At 50.4% G+C, this 24628-nt stretch overlaps 1 long non-coding RNA gene across 1 annotated transcript; it reads left to right on the forward strand.

The window, feature by feature from the left end:
* The first annotated feature begins 20621 nt into the window (after nt 1-20621).
* LOC125333812 lies at nt 20622-23940 on the forward strand. Its single transcript, XR_007206976.1, has 3 exons — nt 20622-20705; nt 21618-21709; nt 21972-23940. It is a non-coding gene; the product is annotated as an uncharacterized LOC125333812 (long non-coding RNA).
* The last annotated feature ends 688 nt before the right edge of the window (nt 23941-24628 follow it).

The raw sequence follows: 24628 nt of genomic DNA on the forward strand, positions 1-24628 counted from the left end.
CTGAGCCCCACTGGAGGGTGGCAGGTGACACTCAGACTGGGAGATGCATCCCCTGCCTGTCTTCTCCCTGTGCTGGTGGATGCTGCAGCGAGTGGGACACCCGAGGGGTTACATTTCCGTGCTGAGCAGCTCCTGTAAAACAGCTCAGGAACACCTCTGGCGTCACCTGCACATCCCCCTGTGCCTCTGAGGCACCTGTGACACAGCTCTGGGGCTCTGGCCCCGGGGCCCCGGGCTGTGCCTGTTTTGGTGCCTCACAGCTCCGTGCAGAGCCTGCTGGTGGCTGTCCCTGTCCTGTCTCCCACCATCTGTTCCAGAATTATCTGTTCTCTCCTTGTTTTCCCATTGCTCATGCTGCTGCTGTGCAGTGCTGCGATCAGCACTCCCTGGGGACTGCTCCTGCTCCTTCCACCTTCCTCTCACCTTCTTTAGTCCCAATATTTTCATCTTGGCAGCAAAAAATAGAAAGACCAAAATGAAAGCAACTTTTTCCCCTCAAACCTCTTTAACAACCTCTGGCATGAGCTGAAAATGTAACAGCAAGAGCGTTGTGTGGTGCTGTGGTATGGGATGGGGAGCAGAAGGGGCTGTGCTGGGGCTGCTCAGGAGGTGAATGCTGATGGCAAATTCCAGCTGAGGGCCCCACTGCAAATTCACAGAATAACGGAGTGGTTTGGGTTGGAAAGGACCTTAAAGCCCATCCACGGGCAGGGACACCTCCCACTGTCCCAGGCTGCTCCCAGCCCCAATGTCCAACCTGGCCTTGGGCACTGCCAGGGATCCAGGGGCAGCCCCAGCTGCTCTGGGCACCACCCTCACAGGGAAGCATTTCTTCCTAACATCCAATCTAAACCTACTCCTGTCAGTTTGAAGCCTGTCCCCGCTGTCCTGTCACTCCAATTCCTGATGGAGTCTCTGACTTTCTGGTAGGTACTGGGAGCCTGCTGTGGGGTCTCCACTCAACCTTCTCTTATCCAAATTGCAGCTGAGAACTTTCCTAGGACATTTTCCAGACCTGGAGCACAGTGCAGAAAGGGTCCCTGCTAATCTGCTTTTTTTTTAAGGTTATCTGTATAAAAAGTTATTTTTATTGTGATTTTTAACGCTATCTACACAAAAATATTTTTACCACTTTTTAACTCATTTGTATTCTGTTCCCTCAGTAAGTACCATGCAGAATGAAAGCTCAGGCAGTCCTTGCAATCTAAATGGAGAGAAAATATCAGGCCTTCCTCTCAGAAAGGGGTTTGTAAGATAATTATAATATCATAAAGATGCATTTTAGAAAAGAGTTGCCTTTAAACTCAGTACCAACCTGTTCTCTTGCCAGGGCAGCTACTTGTCATGTTTCCAAGTTCAGTTTGTTGGAATCTTAAGGGTGGTGAAGGAGGGAGGGGGAACTGTGGGCATTTTATACTGTTCATTCCATTATCCACCTCTTTTGCTCCTTATGCATCATCCTGTGGCAGAGCTGCTTCCTGGGAAGCTTCCCCTGCGATGTGAGAGGTGCTCACGGAAGGTGCCGGGCCTCTCTGTGCCTGTGGAGCCACTGCAGACCCTCCCCAGGAGTGCTGAGCTCTGGAGGGTGGGACAGGGACACGGGGAGCTGCTTAATCAGGTGATGCAATGTAAATGTGACGAAGGAGTTGCTGAGGAGTGAATTCCAGTGAACGTGTGCAACCTGCAGAACGTCCCTGTCACGGGGCTGATTTATTACAGAGCCCTCAAAGTGCGGAGGAGTCACAAACACGAGGGATGAGGGGCTGCTGGGCTCTCCGGGGATGTATCAGACCAGGATCCGTGTCCAACAACTAATTAGTGCCAGGGAAAGCTGCGCGAGAGGGGAACGGAGGGGAAGAGTTTGAGGAGGTTTTTTTAAGAAATAAGACTAAAAGCAGTCTTTGCCAAAATTAAGGGGAGTAAATTAAAAGGTCAGGATTAAAAGCTGTGTTTTGGAAATGTTTATAGCAGGATTTTCTCATCCAGGGGGTAAAAAAACCCCAACAAAACAAACTCTGTCACTGTTCTCATCTCAGTGCAGTGGGTGGGAGAGCCATGGTCCCGTCCAGCCTGAGGGAAGAGCAGCTCACAGCTCCTGTGGCTGGAAAACCTCTGGCCTTTCCTTGGAGGTGCTGGGTCCCTGCCCCTGGGATGGGTTTGGATCAGCATCTGCCCCAGCAGGAGCTGTGCTGACCCTTAGCTGTCCCTGTGGGGTCACCTGTGCGTGCCTCCCTCCTGCTGAAGTGGGGGTTTGATCTCTACTGCAATTAAACATCAGCATCCTCAGGGCCTTTTATCACCACAGGTGTGAATAATGGGGCTGGATCTTGCTCGGTGGGGGCTGACCTCCTCATGAACCGAACATTGGGATGAAACACGGGCTGGGGAGAGAATTAATTGCAGCTCTGTGAGAACTGTGGGCTCTGGGGAGCAATGGGAGCAGCAGCAGCCCCTTGGACCAGGTGCATCAGCACCATGAGCTCACATCCCTTTTTCTTCCCCATGTTAGCAGCATGAAAGGGTGGGAGAACAGGAAAAACCTGAATGCTAATCTCCTCCCCCTTGCCTTTAGATACATGTTTCAGAAATGATTTGCTTCTGCACAAACCCTGGGTTTTATATCTTTTTACTAAACAAAACCTGCAAATAAATTTCAACTGCTTTCCTGCCTTGCCTAATCCCCGTGTTTTGGTACGGATAAATCCTGTATAATTAGCTGCAGCTCAGGAAGCCTGGAGTGCCTGATGGGAATGAAATGAAACCTCTCCTCCAGCAGCAGCGAGTGCAGGGCTGGGCTCTGGCACCTTTGCCCTTTGCAGGGCCAGCCCTGGCCAGCGTGGCTCCCATCAGCGCCGTTTAACTGCTCCAGCCCAGCAGCAGAACCTTTGCTCCTGCCTGTTTGGGGATGAGGAACAGTGTATTGAAGCCAGTGGGATTTGAAAACAGTCAAACCCTTGAATTTCCATGAGGGTAGAAGAGTGTTCTCTGCCCCGACGCTCCCCTTGCTCCCCCCTGTGTGCAGCTTCCTCAGGGGTCACCAGGGAAACACATCCAGATAAAACCCAACCCCACAGCTCAGAGGTGCTGATAAAAGAGACCTTTTAGCTCATGAGAGCTGAAGTACAGCTCTTGTTTCCTGTAAAAATTTTAAAGCAATTTGAAAGAAGAGGGTTGGGTATTTTATCGATCCGGCACCCCTGTAGAATTCAGAAATCCTGTGAAGACTTGTGGTAGTTTGGTTTTGTGTGGCAGGACAGGCAGAGCTGGGGCAGGGCCATTCATTGGCTCAGGCCTGACCTGTGAGATACATTTTTGAACAGGTTTTTGATATGCACTGTGTGGTTATTCATCTTCTGCGTTGTATTATCTCCTTTTTTTTTTAATCATTTGTGCCTAAACTGATATTTTATCTGTAAACTGAATATTTAGCACAGTTTCCGGGTTTTCATTGCAAATCACAGCAGTAAGATGTCAATCATTTGCACACTAATACAACTGTGGATCACATGAAACATTTACAGGGACTTTTCTGGTGCAGGAAAAGCTTTCTGAGTTTTTTGTGTTTCACATAGACAGGGACTTGTTTTACTTTTGGTAGAGATGAGCATTATTTTTCTGACATTTCACAGATACTTGTAAACTCTTGGAGAGCAGGGAGAGGAGGGTTCCTGCTGGGCGAGTGACTGAACTCACGGTGTTAACAGCAATAGCACTGACAAGATGTTGGTTTTTTAAGGGTGAACTTCATGTTGAATTATGTTCTCTCCTAAGCCAGGGTGCGGAGTCAGCCTGTGTCAGCTTTGCCCTGTCCTGTCCCCGTGGATTAGCACAGGGGCAGCAGCGCTGCGGGGACGAGCAGGGAGTGTCACCTCTCAGCCCCCGTGGGGTTTCACTGCTGGCACCCCCCTCTGGGTCTGGTAGAACACTTTAAAATGAGCAGCCTCGTGCTCTGTTCGTGGTCCAAGCCCTGTGCAGTGTCTTCACAGAATCATGGAATGGTTTGGATTGGAAGGACCTTAACGCCCATCCCATCCCAGGGAGGCCCCCACAGCCCCGGGTGCCCCAGGCCCTCCAGCCTGGCCTCCTGTCTGAGTGGGCACAGCTGAGTTCTCCCAGCACCTGCAGCTCTGCATGGGATGGTCACCGGCATCTCAATGTCTGTTCCTCTTGCTGGTTTCTGCCGTGGCTGGACAGTCCTTCCACCCTTCTCCAGTGAAGGGAGACTTGATATAAAGAAAGTAAAAGAGAAGAGAAATTGGTAGAAGTGGTTTAAACTGCAGGAGTGCCCTGATCCAAGCACACATCAAAGCTTTCAGGCATCAAACCAGCCTGGTCCAGAGTTCATCAGAACATTTCCACTTCAAAATGTGCAAGCTTAATCTTTTCCAAGGAAATTCTGTCTCATCTAGATACGCACAGATATATAAAAGAAAAGAGGGAAGAAGGACTTGAGAATCAAATGTGTCATTTCTTGTTTGTGGAGAAGGAAGGATCATGTTGCTCTTCACTGGGGCAGGTTTCTGTAACCCCAAACTCTCTGTAAGGAACATCTCCTGCCTCTCCACAGCTCCTGACTGACTCCCCCTGAACATTCCTTAATTCTGCATTAACGCTCTCTGTGAGGAGCATGGATTTTACTTACTCTCTACCCAAGAAGGGTTAAAACATTCTGTGCCTTCGTTTCAGCTCTGATTGAGTTGAAAATGAAAAGTTCCAGAAAAAAATTAATTTATTGGTAAGGAAAAGGACTGTGTGAGTGAGCCTGCTGGGCTCAGGTGGTGTTTAATTCTGCTGTGCAGCCACTCTGGGTGTGAGAGCTCAGGCCTCCCAGAGAAAAAAGGGAATTCTATTATAGTAAGAACATGGCAGAGCAACTGATAACATTATCAGAGAGATGGAACTTTTGCAAGTGCTGTTTAGCCCTTGCCTTCCTCTTCCCAAATGTGAGAATGAATCATGAGAGAGGATAAAGCCTCTACCCTCTGGTAGCCTTTCCTTTGGGTTTGATTTGGTTTCTCTGCCATGATGCCCATGATCCCTGCCTGACTAAGAGTTCAGGGAATAAACTCAACAGTACCTTGAGCACGAGTGGAACCCAGGTTATTTCACCTGTGTCTGGCTCTGAGGTTCAGGGGGCTGGGTAATCACTGCTCCATCCTTTCCTTTCATGCAGCCTCTTTGTACCTCCACGTTTCTAGAGGTATGGACCAGGCCCTTTTAGAAGAACAAAACCTGAAGAAATGCTGTAAGTAATTTGGTTTGTTCAGCTGGAGCAGAGGAGCCTGAGGTCAGAGCTCATCGGGCTGCAGCTCCTCCCGAGGGCAGCTCCGATCTCCACTCCCTGGGACAGGGACAGGACCCAGGGAATGGCTGGAGCTGGGCCAGGGGTGGGTTAGGCTGGAGATCAGGAAAGGTTCTTCCCCCAGCGGGTGCTGGGCACTGCCCAGGCTCCCCAGGGAATGGGCACGGCCCCGAGGCTGCCAGAGCTCCAGGAGCGTTTGGACAGCGCTGCCAGGGATGCCCAGGGTGGGGTTGTTGGGGTGTTTGTGCAGGGATGGGGTGGGACTGGGTGATCCCTGTGGGTCCCTTCCAGCTCAGGAGATTCTGTGTAAATGATGGTGGACGTGGTGGTGGTGCTGCATTAACAGCTGGACTTTTGGTAGTCTGGGAGGTCTTTTCCAACCTTGGTTCTCTGTTGATTGTGTTGAGGAGTGTGCGATTTTCTTGTGTAGTGGCTGTAAGCACATGGCTTGTGTGTCCTCAGGTATTTGTCAGGATTTCTGTGTGCTCACATGAAAATGGCACCATTTTTTCTTTACCAATGTGTTCCCATCTGATGATTCTGACACGGTGTTGTCTCAGCAATCCAGGAACAGCAGTGGGGAGGAGGGGATGCTAAATCTTCAAAACGAAGCTGAACAAAAAGTGAATGCATTCCAGCAATAATTGCTTTCTGTACGCAGAGATAAGCTGCCAAAATAACAAGACTGTCATTTGGAATGCTGGCTTCCCTCCTACGAGGAACTGTTGGGCTAATCCTCAGCTGGAGTAAGAAATAATAGAATTCCTTGGGAGCAGCAGTGCTGTGGCACTTCCCATCAGCTGAACACGTGGCCCCGTCCTGCTCAGGGCATAACCAAACGCATCGGTGCAGGTTTCTGGGAAGCCCAGAACCTGCTGGTTTGAAACAAATCCTTAAAACCTCCTCCATGAAGACACAGAAATTTATGCAACCTCCACAGTGGGACCTGGTTGATTGTTCAAAAAAAGGCAGGAGAAGCCAGTGCCAGCACGTTCCGGCCCCGCCGAGCTGGGAGGCAGCGGAAGGGAATTGGCTGAGCACACATTATTAGGGAAGCAAATCAGGAATGTAATAAGCTGTGTTCACGCAGTGTTCCCAGCGATGGGAGCACTTCCCCTGTGAGGGAAGACTGAGGAAATTGGGCTTTTTTAGCTTGGAGGGGAGAGGGCTTCTGGGGGATCTGGAAGCAGCCTTGCAGGGACTGTGAAGAGGTCAAGGAAGACAAAGCCAGGCAGTGACTGATGCACAGGGGAGAAGGAGGGATGGAAGCCCTAAAGTGAGAGAGGAGAGGTTCTAGAGGAGCAGACTGTGACTGTGAGGGTGACTGGATGCCCAGGGCCCTCTGGAGTCTCTGCTCCTGGTGCTTTTCAAGGGCCAAGTGCCCCAAGCACAGCCAGGACTCGGGACCGACCCTGCCTCGAGCAGGAGGCTGGACTGAGCCTTCCCAAGGTCCCCTCCAGCCCCAGCGACTCCATGGCTGTCCTGCCCACCAGAGGAGATGGAAGTTGGGAGAAATCTTTCCATCAACCCTGTACCAAGCTCATGGCCTGTTCTGCTCTCCGATGTTGTGTCCATGGAAATTCTCTGTATTCCCTTGGATGTGGAGCAGGGCCAGGAGCCTGACATGGGAGGTTAAACGTGGCACTGGACACAAGCATGATGTCCTTAAGATCCAAGGCTGCCCAGGAGTTTTCCCACGCCAAACTCTGTGTGTTCAGTGTACAAATGCCTGATTTCCATGTGCTTTGGAGAGAAGAGCACATCCTCTCTCCCAGGCACAACTTTTCCATTGGGTAGGGGTTCCCCTGACTTCTGAACTCGGACAAGCTTAGTGGCTGATTTCCATGTAGTTCCAAAGACCTGGAACTCCAAAGAAGGGCTGTTATGTTTTGACAATGATTCAGCTGCTCTCAGATCAGGCACTGAACTCCCAAGGATCCTCATTTGTGCAAATTATGCTCCTGTGTGTTGAACCACACTTGTGCATGAGCTGGAAGATGCCTGATCTGAATGCTCCATCCCTGGGCAGGCCCCCCCCAGGAACAGGTGTCCAGAGCTCAGGCTGGCATTGCCCAGGTTGTTAGAGACACAAAAATGCCAGTGTAATTTAAATTATTTTTTAAATGCTTAGTGTAATGCACAGGATGGCAGTGAGTAGAGTTTTTTCTAAGGAACAAACCCTCTGCATAAAAATGAGTTGAAAATACCCAGCGATGCGTGGAGCAGAAATAAGAAGAACTTGTGTTTGCTGCCCTGCTGACATCCATCTCCCTCGGTAATTGAATGTATCATTCCCAGGGGGAGAGAGCAGCAGCTCACCTGCTGCAGCTCCTGCATTAATTGGCACAAATATTGAGAGTCCCTTGGGAAAAGACATTTGGGGTGGGGTTGGTTCTGGTCAGAAATAAATGAGTGAAGAATTGCAAATACACAGTGGCTGAAAGGTGTGAAAGCCCCAAGGCTCAGGCTGTGGCTGTCACAGGACAGCGACAGTCTGTGTTTACCTGCCAGGTACCAGGTGATTTCTGTGTGGGGGTGCCCCTTGTTCCCCCTGCCAGCGATGGGAAAAGGCACAGAGGGGTTTGCAATCCTTGTGGCTGATACTTCTCCATCCTCTCTTCTTTCTCCAGTTCTAAAAAGGCTGCTGAGGCTCCTGGCTTTGCCATGAAACTTCTTACACCCTTTGAATATTTCCACTTTAAAGAAAGCAGAATTTCCCAGTGTTTTCACAATGGAAAGTTTTCTTTGGTCTGTTCTTTTGACGTGGCTTTTGCTGGTGGAAATCTCTAACCTTGGTTTATAGGCAGGGCAGCCCAATGAAGCCAGAAACTGTCAGTGAATTTGTGTGGGATGGGAACCGTTCATTTGAATTGAGAGCAGTCAGTCACAAGTGCAGTGAGAGGATGAGAGGAAACGGCCTCAGACTGCATCAGGGCAGGACTGGGTTGGACATCAGCAGGAATTTCTGCATGGAAAGGGTGCTCAGGCCTTGGCAGGGGCTGCCCAGGGAGGTTTGGAGTGCCCATCCCTGGAGGTGCCCAAGGTAGGGCTGGAGGCGGCACTCAGAGCTCTGGGCTGGGGACAGGGTGGGGATGGGGCACAGCTGGGACTCGATGGGCTGGGAGGGCTTTTCCAACCTTAAATTGTCTGTGATTCTGGCCTTTCTCCCAGGAAAAGGAAGCCCAGGCAGGATGCTCTGCTTTGGGTGCAGGAACCAGGGGGTTGCAGCCGGTGGGGCTCTGCCCCTCCTGCCCGTGCTCTGGCACTGGGAGAGCACTGGGGAGTCACCAGCAGTGATTTTCTGCAGCCGAGGCTGCGGTGGAGCTGTGACTTTACCCTTTGGTCAGTGCAGCCCCACTCTCCCCGTGGGTTCTGTGACGTGGCTCGGGGCCGTGCTCGGTGTGGCTGAGGGGGGATGCGGCACCGGGTTTGTGGCACTGCCAGAGCTGCTCTGCCCTGTTCCAGGGCTGCTCTCTGCAACCTATTAACGTTCCTTCTGAACACGATGTTAATATTAATTTGTGCGGAAATTCTAACTCCAGGAGTGCAATAAAAAGGCAATTATGGAACTCGCAGATCCACATTCCCCACCTCAGAATCTCATTTCTGTGGTGGATTGAAGCCATGGAGCTGTGATTATGGTGAGAGAATATAAAATAACTACGATCCAGGATGTGTAACTGCAGCTCCTGGAAGCGCCGGGGAGGAATTTCATGGATTGCTCTGCAAAATCCTGTGGTGACTTTTACCAGCTTTTATTTTGCTGATTGGTGTGAGGGTGGTTTAGGAGGTCTTCAAGCCACATGTGCAGTGGTGATTCCACGAATATTTGTGATCTATATATCAGTAAAATACTGAATTGAATATCATTGAAAATCTGGTGCTTTCTTTGTGCAAATATTGTAATCACCTAATCCTGCAAACCAGGCTTGATTCAAAACTGGTCTAATGTGCAGAACTTTGGATGCTGCTTAATTATTAATTTCTAAAATGTTTTTTTAGTTTAGTTTCATTAATGTCTATAGAATATCTGCATATAATGTACTACAACTGAAAGCAGGTTCTTGCACTGCATAAAAAATGCAGAACTTAATATTTTGCTTAATTTTATGACTTTTACAAAACCCCACAGTTTGACACCTGGCAGCTGAGGGTCTGGAACATGATCTTTAACACAGGGATTTATCACTTCTTCAATATTTAGACCTTTTCTTGTAGCTGTGCTTCAGCAGTTTTTGGTGGTGTAATCGATAGGAAAGATAAACTAAGTGCAGAAAAATGCAGCTTTGATTTTGTGATAGACTTTATTTTTCCTATTCCACAGATTGTATCTGCTCATGGGTAGAGCAGGTCAAGGGCTGTGGGAACACTGATTCCACTGGAACGTGCTGGTTAACAGGAATGGGAAGGTGGTGTGAATACAGGCCTGTCCTGCAAAACTTGCTTTTTTCTGGTATTTCAAGCTGACGAGGCTCTCGTGAGGCTCCAGCACTGCCCAGGGAACCTCAGGGACCCCAGCCTGCACTGGGACACCTGGAAAGGTGAGGGCTAGTGTTTAACTTCACAGGCAGCCTCCACAGGCTTGTTTTACCCAGGAAATACCAAATGCTGCTGCCAGCAGCCAGCACCACCTTTTTATTTCTGCTTGGTGGGAAACAAAAATGATTTTGCACTGAATTGGCACAAAAATGAATCTCCCAGTATTAAAAAGTTGCTTAAATGAGAGGCTGAGAGATGTTCTATTGGCTTGTTTATAATCCAAGTCTATAAAGGAGGCTGAAGGCAAACAGAGCAGAATTCAGGCAATGTGCTGCTTGGCAGCAGTGGCTGGACAAAAAGACTTCAGTTCTGGAGAGTTTTAAGTATCAGGAAGTGGAGTTTGTGGGTTTGTTACCTTTGAGGTGAACTCCATCTCCCTGGAGAGCAGCACTGGCCTGGGGACCTGCCTGCAGGGATTTCGGGGATGCTGCACAGCCCCGTCTGTGCCCCGAGGAGGAACTGGCACAGCCAAAGCCCCCAGCGCTGCGGGGCCTGGCCAGGGGGCTCTCGATTCACCTTCCCACAGGGCAGGGGCTCTGCCCAGCACCCTCCTCCCATCCCACACAGCTCCCTGGGGACACAGGAGCCTGGGCTGGCCTTATCTCTCTCTGTGTAAGAAGTTTTGCTAATTATGGATGTTCACAGTAAGCTGAGGGTGGCTGTCACTTATTTACTGGTTTAAAGATGCATTTTGAAGAACCTGAGAGAAAATGGAGTGCTCTGAGTAGCTGGAGCCCCACGCTCAGTAACAGGATTTGAAAGTCATCCATCTCCTCGTGAGCATGGAGTGTGCCAGTGGCTCCTTCCCTCTGCTCCAGCTTCCTGCATGTGCCATCAGCATGAATAAATGATGGCTCAGAGATTAAATATCCCTTTGATGAAGCTGGGGACAGGAGCTCTGTAATAAGTGTGTGTCGATCTGAGCACGCTCTCGTATTTCCTGCAGTGAATTAGGTGCTATTTTCTGGTTGTCTTTGATTTTAATAATGCTTAGTCAAATATTAAGTAGACTGTTAACTGGGGAATAGCATAAGGAGTTTAATCTTGTCAGATCAGTTCTGGAGAGAGCTAAGTATTTGTGGACTTTATGGTTCTTGCATAATTTATTCTGAAGTCATATTTTATGTATCTGTTTCTTACACAGGTCCATCTCCAGTAGAATCCACTCCAGGGGGTGAAGGGACAGTGCTGTTCCTCAGGGACAGCTGAGGGATGGATGGAGGGAGGGAGAGAGGGATGGATGGATGGAGGGAGGGATGGAGGGATGGAGGGATGGAGGGAGGGAGGGATGGATGGATGGAGGGAGGGAGGGATGGAGGGAGGGATGGATGGATGGGTGGATGGATGGATGGAGGGATGGATGGACGGATGGATGGATGGGTGGATGCAGGGAGGGATGGATGGAGGGAGGGATGGATGGGTGGATGGATGGAGGGATGGATGGATGGATGGATGGATGGGTGGATGGATGGAGGGAGGGATGGATGGATGGAGGGATGCAGGGATGGAGGGATGGATGGAGGGATGGATGGATGGGTGGATGGATGGAGGGGTGCATGGCACCAGGGATGAGATACTGAAGTGCAGACCAGCAGCTGCTCCCAGCCCTGCAGAGCCCTCCCCAGGGCAGTCCTGGTGGTGGCCCCACAGCCAAGGTCCCCCTGCAGCCCTTGTGCTGCTCACCTGGCCGGGGGGAGGTGCTGCTTTCATTCAGGTAACAAATGCTTCTCTCTCCTCCAACAGCCACATCCATCTGCTGGGCAGCGCCGGGGGCTGCTCACATTCCCTGTGCTTGACAGCCCTTGTCATGTAACAGATCATCCGGTCTAACCTTACACGGGCTTGGATTCAAAGCCATTAGCAGAAGTTGTCTGCTCCATGTGGTTCCAGGTAGGCAAACCTGTCTCCTTGTGACTCTCTGGATTTTAACTACCAGCAAATTGGAGAAATGTAACAAAATCCAATCAACTTAATTAGGGTTGTCAAAGGCTGTGATTGGAAATCATAACCCACATTTCCACAAAGCAGAGGAGCCACAGCTGCTCTGAATACTGTGTTGCAGTGGTTTCAGACCTTTCAAGCCAATATTCTTTCTCCTCATGAAATTTCATTATTCCTGAAGTGACACTCCAGTTTTTAAAGCCTGTGTGAGTAACTGCGTGCTGGCACAGACACTGACAGAGCGACACACACCCAGTGACAACCCCTGGCAGAGTCACAGAGGGAGGGTTCTGCTCCACTGTCACCTCCCAGAGGTGTTGCTCTCCTCCTCCATGGAGAGACACCGTGCTGGGGCTGGGGGCCCCTGGGCCTCTGCAGGGGACACGGAGCAGTGAGGACAATCTGTGCCCAGGGAGCAAACTCTGAGTACACGTGTCCTGCCAAACCAGAACATATGGTCAGCAGTGGGTACCTAATTAAATCCTCTCAGGGAAACTTCTGCGTGACCCAGGAATCCGAGCATGATAATCCCACAGACAGCAAAGCCATTGTCCGTCATCTGCTGCTTCTGACGCTGCCCAGCTTAGACAACCTTGGGACGAGAAGCTGACCCAACCCTTGCAAGCTCTGGGTCATATCTGATCCTTCAGCTTGGCCTCCTTGCTGCAGGTTCCTCCAGCCTGGGCTCTGATCCTCATGCCTGCATGATTGGCTGTGTTCTAGAGTGGTTTTTTGTAAAACAAACCAAAACAGGCAATTTTTTTCTCCTTTTTATAAAAGGAAATACTTAGAGTTAAGTCTGTCAGTCACCAAAGAAATATTTCTGTTGACTTAAAATCCTGCTGCTACTTCCATTGCATTCTTATCAGGAGGAGCTGGAGACTGCAGGGGAAGCAATCTTTAATCCATCCATCCTGCCTGCCAGCCTTGCTCTGAAAGGGGCACTGCAAATTTGCTTTTGTTTTCCCAGACTATGGGGCCACGTACAAATTCAACCAAATTAAGCTTGTCTGAAATGTCACCAGCATCCTCATTCGATGCATGTTCTTTTAATGGGATCTTGCTAGAGGGATTTCCATTAACTTCATTTGCAATGCTCCTTCTTAATGCTTCAAACCAAGCTGTGCCTGTTCCTGCCCATGGCTGAGGCAGAGCAAGGACAGGGTTTCCATGTGGGAAATGTCTCCGAGGTTGGATTTGGAAACACTCTTTGGATGTGTCTGCAGGGATATTGTGGAAAACATGGGCCTGGGTGGAGAGAGGCTGCAAAATGAGACTGGTTTGACCACAAAGCAAATGGCTGCAGCCCTGAGGATCCTTGACAAAACCAGAGGAGTATCCAGGTACAAACCCTGCCCTCAGGGCTGGAATGGGAACAGTGCACCTGCGGGAAAGCATCCAGTGAGCTGATGTGTCTCCCTTTAAGGTCTTCAGTACCTTTGTGCTGTGATATCCGCACTAATGACACCAGATTAGAGCAGTACCTGAGCAGGAATTTGTGCTGCTGATGGGTAATTGCTCTCCAGCTGCAGCAGTTCCTTCCTCATCTCTATTTGTGTCAGAGCAGCCACATATTTCCCCTCTTTCTAGGGAGCCGGCAGATCTGCTTAATTATTCCATTGCTGTTCAGATAATAAAGGGATGAAGCCAGGCAGGTACCTTGTACTTTTGGAAATCTGTGCACTAATGAGATTTTCTGCACGGGCAATTTTGGGCAAGTTGTGTTTCTGTGCACAGTGTTGAAGCCAGGCAAAACCTTCCCCTGATATTCCACCCAAGAGTTGACTGAACGCCTGAAGGGGAAAGGTTTTCAAGGAAAATGTAAATATACAGCAGCATAACTCTTTATCAAGGGCGTTTTCAAGTCCGCGTTCAGAGCACAGAGGTGCAAATCCCCAGGGATGGAGCCTTTTTCTCCACCAGGGCCGCCTGTGAGGAGTCCCCGGGCAGTGACCACACGTGCTGAAATCCTGCCCCTCCGTTCCTGGTGACTGAACAGACCCTTTAAACAGAAAATCATAAGATGTCTTCGAGAAATGAGCTGGAATAAGGTGGAAAGGTCTTTGTTCTATTAATTTTTGTCTCTCTCCAAGATGTGCGGGAGCAGAAGGAGCTGTGAAAGGCACCAGGCTGGCCAGGAAGGGCAGCAGGGGTGAGGGATGAAGAGTCTCTGCGCCCCTGCTCCGGGGCTCGCTCACATCAGGCACCTGTGTGGCATTTTCCCCGTGCGGCATTTCCTGCCGGTACATCTCTCACCCAGGGCTCGTCCCTTCCAGGCAAATGCAGCCCGTGATGGCTCTGCCGGCAGAGAACAATTTCAGCCCCATCTGTTCAAGCAGCGAGAGACCTTTCTGATCTCTTTGGAAGTCAGCAAGAAGTACTTGTATGTTTTGTTCTTGTTCCTTTCCTCTCCTCGCCCATTGTACGTTTGCATTTGGCTCACACTGTGCAGTTGTCTCTCCCCTGCCCTCCCGTTTGCTGGCTGTGCTCTCCCGGCTCAGACTCTGTGCCTGCTCTGGCCGTCACCTCTTTGTTGGCTCCCTCCTCTTGCACAAGGACTGGGTTCCATATTTTGGCTGAAGGTTTGTGTTTTTCAGCAATTTCTTTTTCTTTTTTTTTTTTTTTTTTTTGTCTTTCTGTAGGATTTTTTCCTGTGCTTTCCAATAGCTCTTCATCAAATATGATTAATCTGGACTTGATTCTTTGGCTACTTTCCTCATTCATTTCATCATGGGATTGAGACACATTTATTGCAGTATTGGGGTGGGAGGAACTCTAGTTAGTGTTTGTGGTTTACCTGTTCTTTGGAGAAAACACTTTCATCTCCAGCACCATCAGAGTTTTATAAACATTAACTGTGTTAATGAGAGTGAGAAAAGAAATTGCGTTTGTGCCAACAGTGGGAACAAAATGTGTAATTTCTCCATTAGTCGATCAGGTTTGCTCATATAAACAACATGATTAAATTTGTCTGCGTGCATGGTGCTATATGAATAATAATGATCATTAAAAAGCCATGCAAGGCCCAAAGATAACAAGATTGTGTTAGGGAAGAGCTAAGAGGGGGTGGCAGTGTTGGAGCAAACAAAGCCAGACTGGTCAGTGCCAGAGGCGGCTTGGCCATCGGGGCTGGTGGGGCCACCTGGGGGTGGCTGAATTCCCCGAGCTGAATTTCCCTCCACCCTCAGCTCTGTGGGGCTCTGTGACAAGGAATTAGGGGTGGAGAAAGGGATAAACCCTTGCTCTGAATGGACACTTCTCATGTGGAAGGCAATTTTACACAAGTGGAAGGCTCTGAAGTTGAAGCCTGCTTCTTGTTTGACACACCCCGAAATGCTCTCCAGAGCCAGGGCTTTCAATGCTGTGTTGATGGGCAAGGAAAATGGTCACAGAGTTCATTGTCTTAACCCTTAAAGAAAATTGTGGAAGGGAGTTTGTGGTTATGAGGTTCTTGTATGGAACAAAGGTTTTGGCTGCTCTGCAGGAGATTTCATAGTTCTGGTACCGTGTCACCGTGGTCTGGACCACCAGGAAATGGTTTTCATGTGTTTCTGTGAGCTCTGCTGGAGGCAGAATTCTCTGGAAATTGCCCAAAACCTCATGGGATGAGCTCAATATTCCCATTTCTGCTGGGCATGGCTGGAGCCACACGAGGCCGGGGCCAGGCAGGGACAGGGAGGTGCTGGGGACCCCAACACCCCGGGAGCCACTGCAGAGGGGCCTTGGGGCCAGATGGGCTCCCAGCCCTGATCGTCCTGCTGAGCACGGACAGAAACGGCAGTAAACTGGAAATGCACCACAGGGAACCATTCACTGCTGCTGCCAGTTACAGAAATGGTCGGTGCTCTGGCTCGGGCAGGCGAGCAGCTGGCACGGGAATGGAGCACAGGAATGGAGCACAGGAATGCAGCACAGGAATGGAGCACAGGAATGGGGCACAGGAATGCAGCACAGGAATGGAGCACAGGAATGGAGCACAGGGTGCAGCACAGGAATGGAGCACAGGAATGGAGCACAGGGTGCAGCACAGGAATGGAGCACAGGAATGGAGCACAGGAATGCAGCACAGGAATGGAGCACAGGAATGGAGCACAGGAGTGCAGCACAGGAATGGAGCACAGGAATGGAGCACAGGGTGCAGCACAGGAATGGAGCACAGGAATGCAGCACAGGAGTGCAGCACAGGAATGGAGCACAGGAATGGAGCACAGGGTGCAGCACAGGAATGGAGCACAGGGTTCAGCACAGGAATGCAGCACAGGGTGCAGCACAGGAATGGAGCACAGGGTTCAGCACAGGAATGGAGCACAGGAATGGAGCACAGGAATGCAGCACAGGAATGGAGCACAGGGTGCAGCACAGGAATGGAGCACAGGAATGCAGCACAGGAATGGAGCACAGGAATGGAGCACAGGGTGCAGCACAGGAATGGAGCACAGGAATGGAGCACAGGAATGGAGCACAGGGTGCAGCACAGGAATGGAGCACAGGAATGGAGCACAGGAATGGAGCACAGGAGTGCAGCACAGGAATGGAGCACAGGGTGCAGCACAGGAATGGAGCACAGGAATGGAGCACAGGAATGGAGCACAGGGTGCAGCACAGGAATGGAGCACAGGGTTCAGCACAGGAAAGCAGCACAGGGTGCAGCACAGGAATGCAGCACAGGGTGCAGCACAGGAATGGAGCACAGGAATGGAGCACAGGGTGCAGCACAGGAAAGCAGCACAGGGTGCAGCACAGGAATGCAGCACAGGGTTCAGCACAGGAATGCAGCACAGGAATGCAGCACAGGAGTGCAGCACAGGAATGGAGCACAGGAATGGAGCACAGGAATGCAGCACAGGAATGCAGCACAGGAAAGCAGCACAGGGTGCAGCACAGGAATGGAGCACAGGAATGCAGCACAGGAATGGAGCACAGGAGTGCAGAACAGGAATGGAGCACAGGAATGGAGCACAGGAATGGAGCACAGGAATGCAGCACAGGAATGCAGCACAGGGTGCAGCACAGGAATGCAGCACAGGAATGGAGCACAGGAATGGAGCACAGGAATGCAGCACAGGGTGCAGCACAGGAATGGAGCACAGGAATGCAGCACAGGAATGGAGCACAGGAATGCAGCACAGGGTGCAGCACAGGAATGGAGCACAGGAATGCAGCACAGGAATGGAGCACAGGGTGCAGCACAGGAATGCAGCACAGGAGTGCAGCACAGGAATGCAGCACAGGAATGGAGCACAGGAATGCAGCACAGGAATGGAGCACAGGAATGCAGCACAGGAATGGAGCACAGGAATGCAGCACAGGAATGGAGCACAGGAATGGAGCACAGGAATGCAGCACAGGGTGCAGCACAGGAATGCAGCACAGGAGTGCAGCACAGGAATGGAGCACAGGGTGCAGCACAGGAATGCAGCACAGGAATGGAGCACAGGAATGGAGCACAGGAATGGAGCACAGGAATGGAGCACAGGGTGCAGCACAGGAATGCAGCACAGGAATGGAGCACAGGAATGGAGCACAGGAATGGAGCACAGGAATGCAGCACAGGAATGGAGCACAGGAATGGAGCACAGGGTGCAGCACAGGAATGGAGCACAGGGTGCAGCACAGGAATGCAGCACAGGGTGCAGCACAGGAATGCAGCACAGGAATGCAGCACAGGAATGGAGCACAGGAATGGAGCACAGGGTGCAGCACAGGAGTGCAGCACAGGAATGGAGCACAGGAATGCAGCACAGGGTGCAGCACAGGAATGCAGCACAGGAATGCAGCACAGGAATGCAGCACAGGAATGGAGCACAGGGTGCAGCACAGGAATGCAGCACAGGGTGCAGCACAGGAATGCAGCACAGGAATGCAGCACAGGAATGCAGCACAGGAATGGAGCACAGGGTGCAGCACAGGAGTGCAGCACAGGAATGGAGCACAGGGTGCAGCACAGGAATGGAGCACAGGAATGGAGCACAGGAATGCAGCACAGGAGTGCAGCACAGGAATGGAGCACAGGGTGCAGCACAGGAATGGAGCACAGGAATGGAGCACAGGGTGCAGCACAGGAATGGAGCACAGGAGTGCAGCACAGGAATGGAGCACAGGAATGGAGCACAGGGTGCAGCACAGGAGTGCAGCACAGGAATGGAGCACAGGAATGCAGCACAGGAATGGAGCACAGGAATGCAGCACAGGGTGCAGCACAGGAATGCCGCACAGGAATGGAGCACAGGAGTGCAGCACAGGAATGCAGCACAGGAATGGAGCACAGGAATGCAGCACAGGAATGCAGCACAGGGGTGCAGCACAGGGTGCAGCACAGGGTGCAGCACAGGAATGCAGCACAGGAGTGCAGCAAAGCTGCCTCGGTTTGGGATTTGGAGGTCAGGTCACTGGATCGCAGGGAACTTGAGGGTGTGTTTTTTCAGCTCCTCTATGGGTTCACTGCTGACTCCAGCACACACTGAACACTGTGGGCTCTGAGCTCTTGTCTGAAAGAAACAGCCTTAAATACAAAAAGAGGAGTGTATGAAATTACGGCATTGAAACATTTCAATGAAATTGAAATTGGTGGATATTTGCGGTGGTGCATTTAGTTAGTGTTGTTTGATGTGATGTCTGTGTTTCCATCATGGAAAAGGAAAACAGAAACATAACTTGGTGCTGCTTTATCCTTTTTTATTCCCATGGGACTCCCTAGGCTGTAAAAAGCTGAGATGGAAATGTGTCTGTAGATGATTTAAGGGGATCAGGAGCAGTGGATGGAGGCTCATCAAGGGCTGTCAGACCATCTGTGCTGTCGGGGCCTGCACCAGGAGTGAGGCTGTCCCAGCCCTGCAGGCACTGACCGCCCCCAGCCACACTGAGGGCCGAAGGGTCCCTGTGTCCTCATGGCATTCGTGGTCACCCCTGAGGATCCAAGAGCCCTGCCAGAACCAGCCCTATCACACACTTCAGAGCCTCTGAGATGAAGGCTTGTAATTCCTCTAGGAAGGAAATACCCACACAGATGTTCCCTGATGGCTTCCCTTTCTTTAGGAATTTTATGTAAATAATATTTTTTATTTAGAAATCCAGAAGCTCCATGGATGCCTGAGGGTTTGCTGCACTGCTCAGTATTGAGATTTTATCAGAATTCTTCTCAAACTCTGTGCCAAAAGAGAGGGAAAGTGCCATGTGGGCTGGGAGCACTGCAGGTTTGGGACTTCACTGACAGCCTGAAGAAGGTTTTGGAAGTCCCCGCACTTCTGTGCTGTGTGGAGGCACCTTCCTGTTTGGGGCTGCACAAACCCCAAACCTTCAAAGATAGTGATGAGTCCTATTGAGCCAGTATTAAACAAACATACAAATAGCAAAGGCTGGGACCTCAATCTTTAATTGTGACTGTAAGAAGATTATTGCGATGGTGTGAGATTAACAGTAATTAACGTCACCCTGCAGCGCAGCCTGTCCCTCCTGCCTGGGGGGTGTCAGGCACCAGCTCCCTCTCGTGTGGGGAATGTGATGTGTGAGCAGGATCGTTCTGACACTCTCAGCTCTCCCTTCCCAGAGGTGTCCAGGGTTGCTGGGTCAGTGTGGCCAGAGGGGTGAGAAGGTTTTCCTCGGGATTCACAGCTCCAGCCCAGACACCCCCAAACCCAACATCTCTCCCATCTGTCACCTTGTCCTACTTGGATTGCATCTTCCATCCAATAATTACAGCAGCTAAAGCCATCCCTCCAAAGGATGCCAACCCCACCCCGGGCTTGAGGCAGCACCTCTTGCCCAGAGCAGCTGTGGCTGCCCCTGGATCCCTGGCAGTGCCCAAGGCCAGGCTGGACATTGGGGCTTGGAGCAGCCTGGGACAGTGGAAGGTGTCCCTGCCATGGCAGGGGTGGGATGGGATGGACTTTAAGGTCGCTCCCAACCCAACCCATGCTGGGATTCTGGGACTGGAGCTGCGGGCGGGGTGACCCCGGGCTGGGGATGAGTGTCCTGCTGCCCGCTGCCGCTGGCTTTGGCACCCTCCGATGCAGCCTGGGAGGCAGCTCAGCAAATCTCCACAGCAACCCCATGTGTACCATAAAATTGTGAATTGTCTTGTTTAGAAGAGGTTCATTAGGAAGATTAATGAGGTATTATTTTTCCCTCATTCAATGTCGTGATACAGAGGGGACACAGTAATTTTCCCAGCTGTGCACAGCAGCGATTGCTCCTCTCCAGGGTTCCGGCAGCGCTGCGTTGTCATCAGTTAAACTGCTCAATCTTTGCAAGTGTTATTTGTCAGCTTAATTAGCCCTAAAGGAAGCACTCGTTTTAAAATGAGACAACAGTTTTGTTTTTCCCTGAGAAAGACATAATGTTCTTAGCAGTGGCAACTTGTTTAAATAAAAGAGCTTTTAAGCTGAGTTTTGTATCAACCCTAAGAGTCATTTTCAGGTTTTTCCCCACCCCGAAGTGCCCAGCTTGCCTGTACCCTGTCCCCACGAGCCACCAGCCTCACCAGTGTCACATCAGTGCTGTGACAGGCCAGGCACTGTCACACCGCAGGGAAAAGTAAAACATCCTCCTGGAGGTGGGGCAGGCTGGGAATTGTCCTCCTGGCCAGTGCTCAGTTCCTCAGAACCCCAGAGTCACTGAGGCTGGAAAAGGCCTCCCAGCCCACCGAGTCCAACCTGTGTCCCATGCCCACCTTGTCCCCAGCCCAGAGCTCTGAGTGCCACCTCCAGCCCTTCCTTGGGCACCTCCAGGGGCAGTGATTTCAGCTGGGACATTTCTATCTTTGGTTTATAGTGGAAGAATTCAGAATTTCTTATTTTACTGTTCTTGCAGGGTTAAAAGTTCAGAAGGAAGCTGGGAAAAAGCCACAGAATGTCTTGATTGGGTGAGTCTGATGTTTGCCCCAGACACGTGTGACCACAAGAATCACTTCAGCTAAAAACAGCTGGTGAGTGAGGTTTTAGATAAAATTAAACCCTGTGGAAGGGGTGGAACTTGATGAGCATCAGTAACCAGCCCTGTACCCCTATGGCCATCCTAAGGGAGAGAGCTTCAATTGACTTTCCTCTTCAGAAAAAAATCATGTGATCTTTTAAAAAATCCCAACAACCCCTCTCAAAAACTATCTTTAAAAATCCCCGTTCTACCTGAACACTCTATTTCTCCTCAGTTTCAGGAGCTGGGCTGAAATGAGGATCCCAGCTCTGTATTTTTTCCTTGTTTAGTATTATTCACACTAGATGTAACATTGACTTTCTCTTAGGGTTTTTTATGGTGTGCTTAAAAATACCAGGTTTTCAGCTGAGATGGCTGGTCTGTGTTTTCTGTCCTAAGCAATTATTTGCCAAGTTAGAACTCTTGTAAATTAATGTGCCATTTTCCACTCGCGCAAGTGGGGGCTGTTCTTGGCGTGTGTGGGAGGGAGAAGGGCAATAACTGCCTGCTGCTCCAGGAGGATGCTCTTCAAATGGGAATGATCAGCAGGAGGAGAATCAAATTCCTTCATTTCAGTGTCCTGGGAAGGATGATTGCTTGTTCTGAGTGCGAAGGGGAAGGAAGGATGGGGGCGATGGGAGTGCAGTGTCCGCACTCTGCTCTGGCACCCAGCACTGGGCCAGGCTTTGCCTGCAGACCTCAGGAAAAGCCTAAATAACCCTTGACCAACAGGCCTTTGGTCCCACCTAGAACTGGTTGATTTGCCCTGTTCTGGGCCCCTCTGGCTGAGCTCTGCAGCTTTAATTGGGTGGTCTGGCCCTTTGATGGCACATTTGGGTCTGGGGTCCTGTTCCTCCTCTTCTTTTTTTCTCATTTTCTCCCTCCTCTTTTTTAATTCATCTCCTCCTTTTCTTCTCCTGCTCAGGCACACACAGCCCAGCTGTGCCACTCTGGTGCCCTCCAGCCTCCCTTGGAGCCTGACCCAGCTGAGGCTCTGGGTTTGCCGCTGGAATTTCGGTCAGTTCCCCCCATCACCGTGCTATTAATTGTTTTAATGATGCATTCATTCAGGTTGGAAATGTGATACCAGTGAAATTTAATTTAAAAAATCAATAACTCATTAACACATTATTGCTACACCTCCATGTGACACCACATGAATCTCCTGTGCTGGAGAAGCGCTTGGCTCCAGCCTGGCATCCGGGGAGCTTTGCTGGAAGAGTTGTTGGTAGGGTAATCATGAGAAGGGAGTTATTGACCCACCATTTTCTTTCTTTAGAGATTATGGCCACAGGTCAGCTGGACACTTCTCTGTGGGCCAGGCAGGGCTGAAGAGCACCCAGGTAATGCTCATTCTTTGTTTTACTCAAAGAGACAGCACCGCTTGAGGCTTTGTGTGGACGGTGCAAATTCCAGCTCTTCTCAGTCCATGGGACACAGTGAGCCACAAACCTTCAGGGAGTGCCCGCAGTTCTGGGACACAGCCCAGGAACTCCACCAGCACAGCAGCACCCCTGGGCGTCAGGGACGAGGTGTCCCCGCTCCTGCTGCTGTCCCTCGATACCCAGCACTGGTTTGGGCTTGGTGCCTGCCCGACCGTGCCCTGGCACCGAGGGAGTGACTGAGCTGTGCCGGAGGGTGAGGGGGGTGTGACACCACCCTGGGGCTCTGTGGGGTGTCCGTGTCCGTGTCCCTGTGCACAGACCCACACGAGCAGCGCCGTGTTTGGTGCTGCTCGGAGGGACAGATGGGAGAAGCAGCAACAGGGACAACTGGAACCCTTCCAGACGCTTACATGAGAACTGAGCTGCAGAGAGAACGTTTCTGAAGATGCCTTTATTCCTTAGTGGATACAATACTCTCATTACTGGTGTCTTCCCATGCATCAGTTGGTACAGTCTTTAATTAAATTATCCCCGACTGATATAAAGCCACAGTCTCAGACAGAGCCTCGTGCTGCCCAGCAGGAGCCTGGACAGGCCATGGGGACCATTGCTGTGCCCTGCAGAGGGGCAGCTCCCTCCCCACACAGCAGCAGCACAGCTCAGGAGTGTCCCTGTCACCGAGCGGGCTGGGCAGTGTGTCCTGGCTGGACACGGAGCCTGGTCTGTGCCCACCATGGGAGCTGCTCCTGCAGGAGGAGCCAGGGGTGGCTCTGGGTGACTGCCCAGCCCCAGTTCTGCTGTGGCCAGTGACACAGGTGACCTCTCCAGGTGTCCCCTTTGTCCCCTGAGAGCTCCCCTCTGCAGAACCAGCACGTCACAGATAAGATGTGCCACCAGGAACGTGCTCAGGTATGGTGGGTTGAGGGAGGAAGAGTTTAAGAAGACTTTTATCCCAATTAATGTAATTTTTCTTTCAGGACCAATTCAGGGGAATACTTAAGGAAAAGGTACATCTGCATGTGCACCAATTAAACCTGACTTTGCATTCCGTTAGACCCCATTTTCTGGATTCCCCGCCCAACTGCTCAGGCTCCAAGGCCCACAGGAGATCCCTCAGGGGTGCACCCCATTGCCAGGATCAACTCCCACCCCAAATCCCCAAAGCTACAACCACGTTAATGATGATTCTTTATTAATAATCCTGTCCTCATCAATGTGCAGAGCTTTTCATTTCCATTGTGCTCTCCCTACATTAACCAATAAATCTCCGCAGAATCCCAGAGAGAGTGGGAAGTGCTGTTATTCTTGTTTTATGGATAGCAAAATGAGATACAGAGAGGTTAATAGCAAGTCTAATTGGACAATAATTACCCACTTACCACACTGAAAATTAAGAAATAATCCTCCCATTGTCATTACATCAGCAGAACAAGGCGAGAGCAGTGTTCACGTCCTCCCCATCCCACCATTTAGCCAAACAGCTGACATGCAAATGAAAGCAAAGGGAGCACAAGAGCAGATAAATAAATTGTTCTTTCCTTGTTTAACATCTATTTTGCACCACTGAGTCACTCAGGATAGAAGAAAATTATTAAATTTCCTCTGGAATCTATTAGGACATGACAAAACAAAGGCAAGCTCCATTTGTAGAACACATCTGTTGGAAAAGAAATGGAAGAAATAGGACTTAATTACTGCTGTGGACTGGTTTCACTTCATTTTTCCAGGGAGGGAAAAAATGTAGGATAAAAATTTCTGCCTTAAAAAAGACCAGTACTCTGATAATTCTGTTTCTCCTGCCATGTCAGGGACACCTCCCACTGTCCCAGGCTGCTCCCAGCCCCAGTGTCCAGCCTGGCCTTGGGCACTGCCAGGGATCCAGGGGCAGCCCCAGCTGCTCTGGGCACCCTGTGCCAGGGCCTGCCCACCCTCCCAGGGAAGGATTTCCTCCCAATACCCCATCCAGCCCTGCCCTCTGGCAGTGGGAAGCCATTCCCTGTGTCCTACATGTAAGGGAAGAGTTAATAACCAGTGACTATAAAAATTCAGGCACTCCAAGTATGGTAGAGTTTTTTAAAACTTTATCTCTGAATTAATTTGAAAATGTGGGTCAAGTCCTAAACCCTCTTTTGAAACCCTAAGTGCTTTCAGAAAGTGTTACCTGAAGGAATGGCTCAGCCAGAGTCCCAGGTGGGCAGGAATAGCTGCAAGTGCAGCTGAGATCTCTGTGCAGCTCTTACAGCCTGGGTAATGTTGCTTAAACAGTGCTGTTTGTGTGGGTGGTTTGTGATCAGTGCCACTGAATTTATTTGGGAATGAAACTTATGAAATTCAAAAGAAACAGAAAAGCATTTTGCAGGTTTTTTCAAAAGTCTGTAACATCCAGTACAAAATCATCGTCTCTATCTGGTTGTGAATTCCGTAGCACAGATGTAACTTCAGATTAAATCCCATAAAGGTGATCGATAAATCTGCAGAAATCCAGTATTTGCAATTAAATTCTGTAGAGCTGCTCTCTAAGTACACAAATTGGGAGCTCAGAAAGAACCTC

This window comes from Corvus hawaiiensis, chromosome 15, assembly GCF_020740725.1.
Source record: "Corvus hawaiiensis isolate bCorHaw1 chromosome 15, bCorHaw1.pri.cur, whole genome shotgun sequence".
Taxonomy (NCBI): Eukaryota; Metazoa; Chordata; class Aves; order Passeriformes; family Corvidae; genus Corvus; species Corvus hawaiiensis.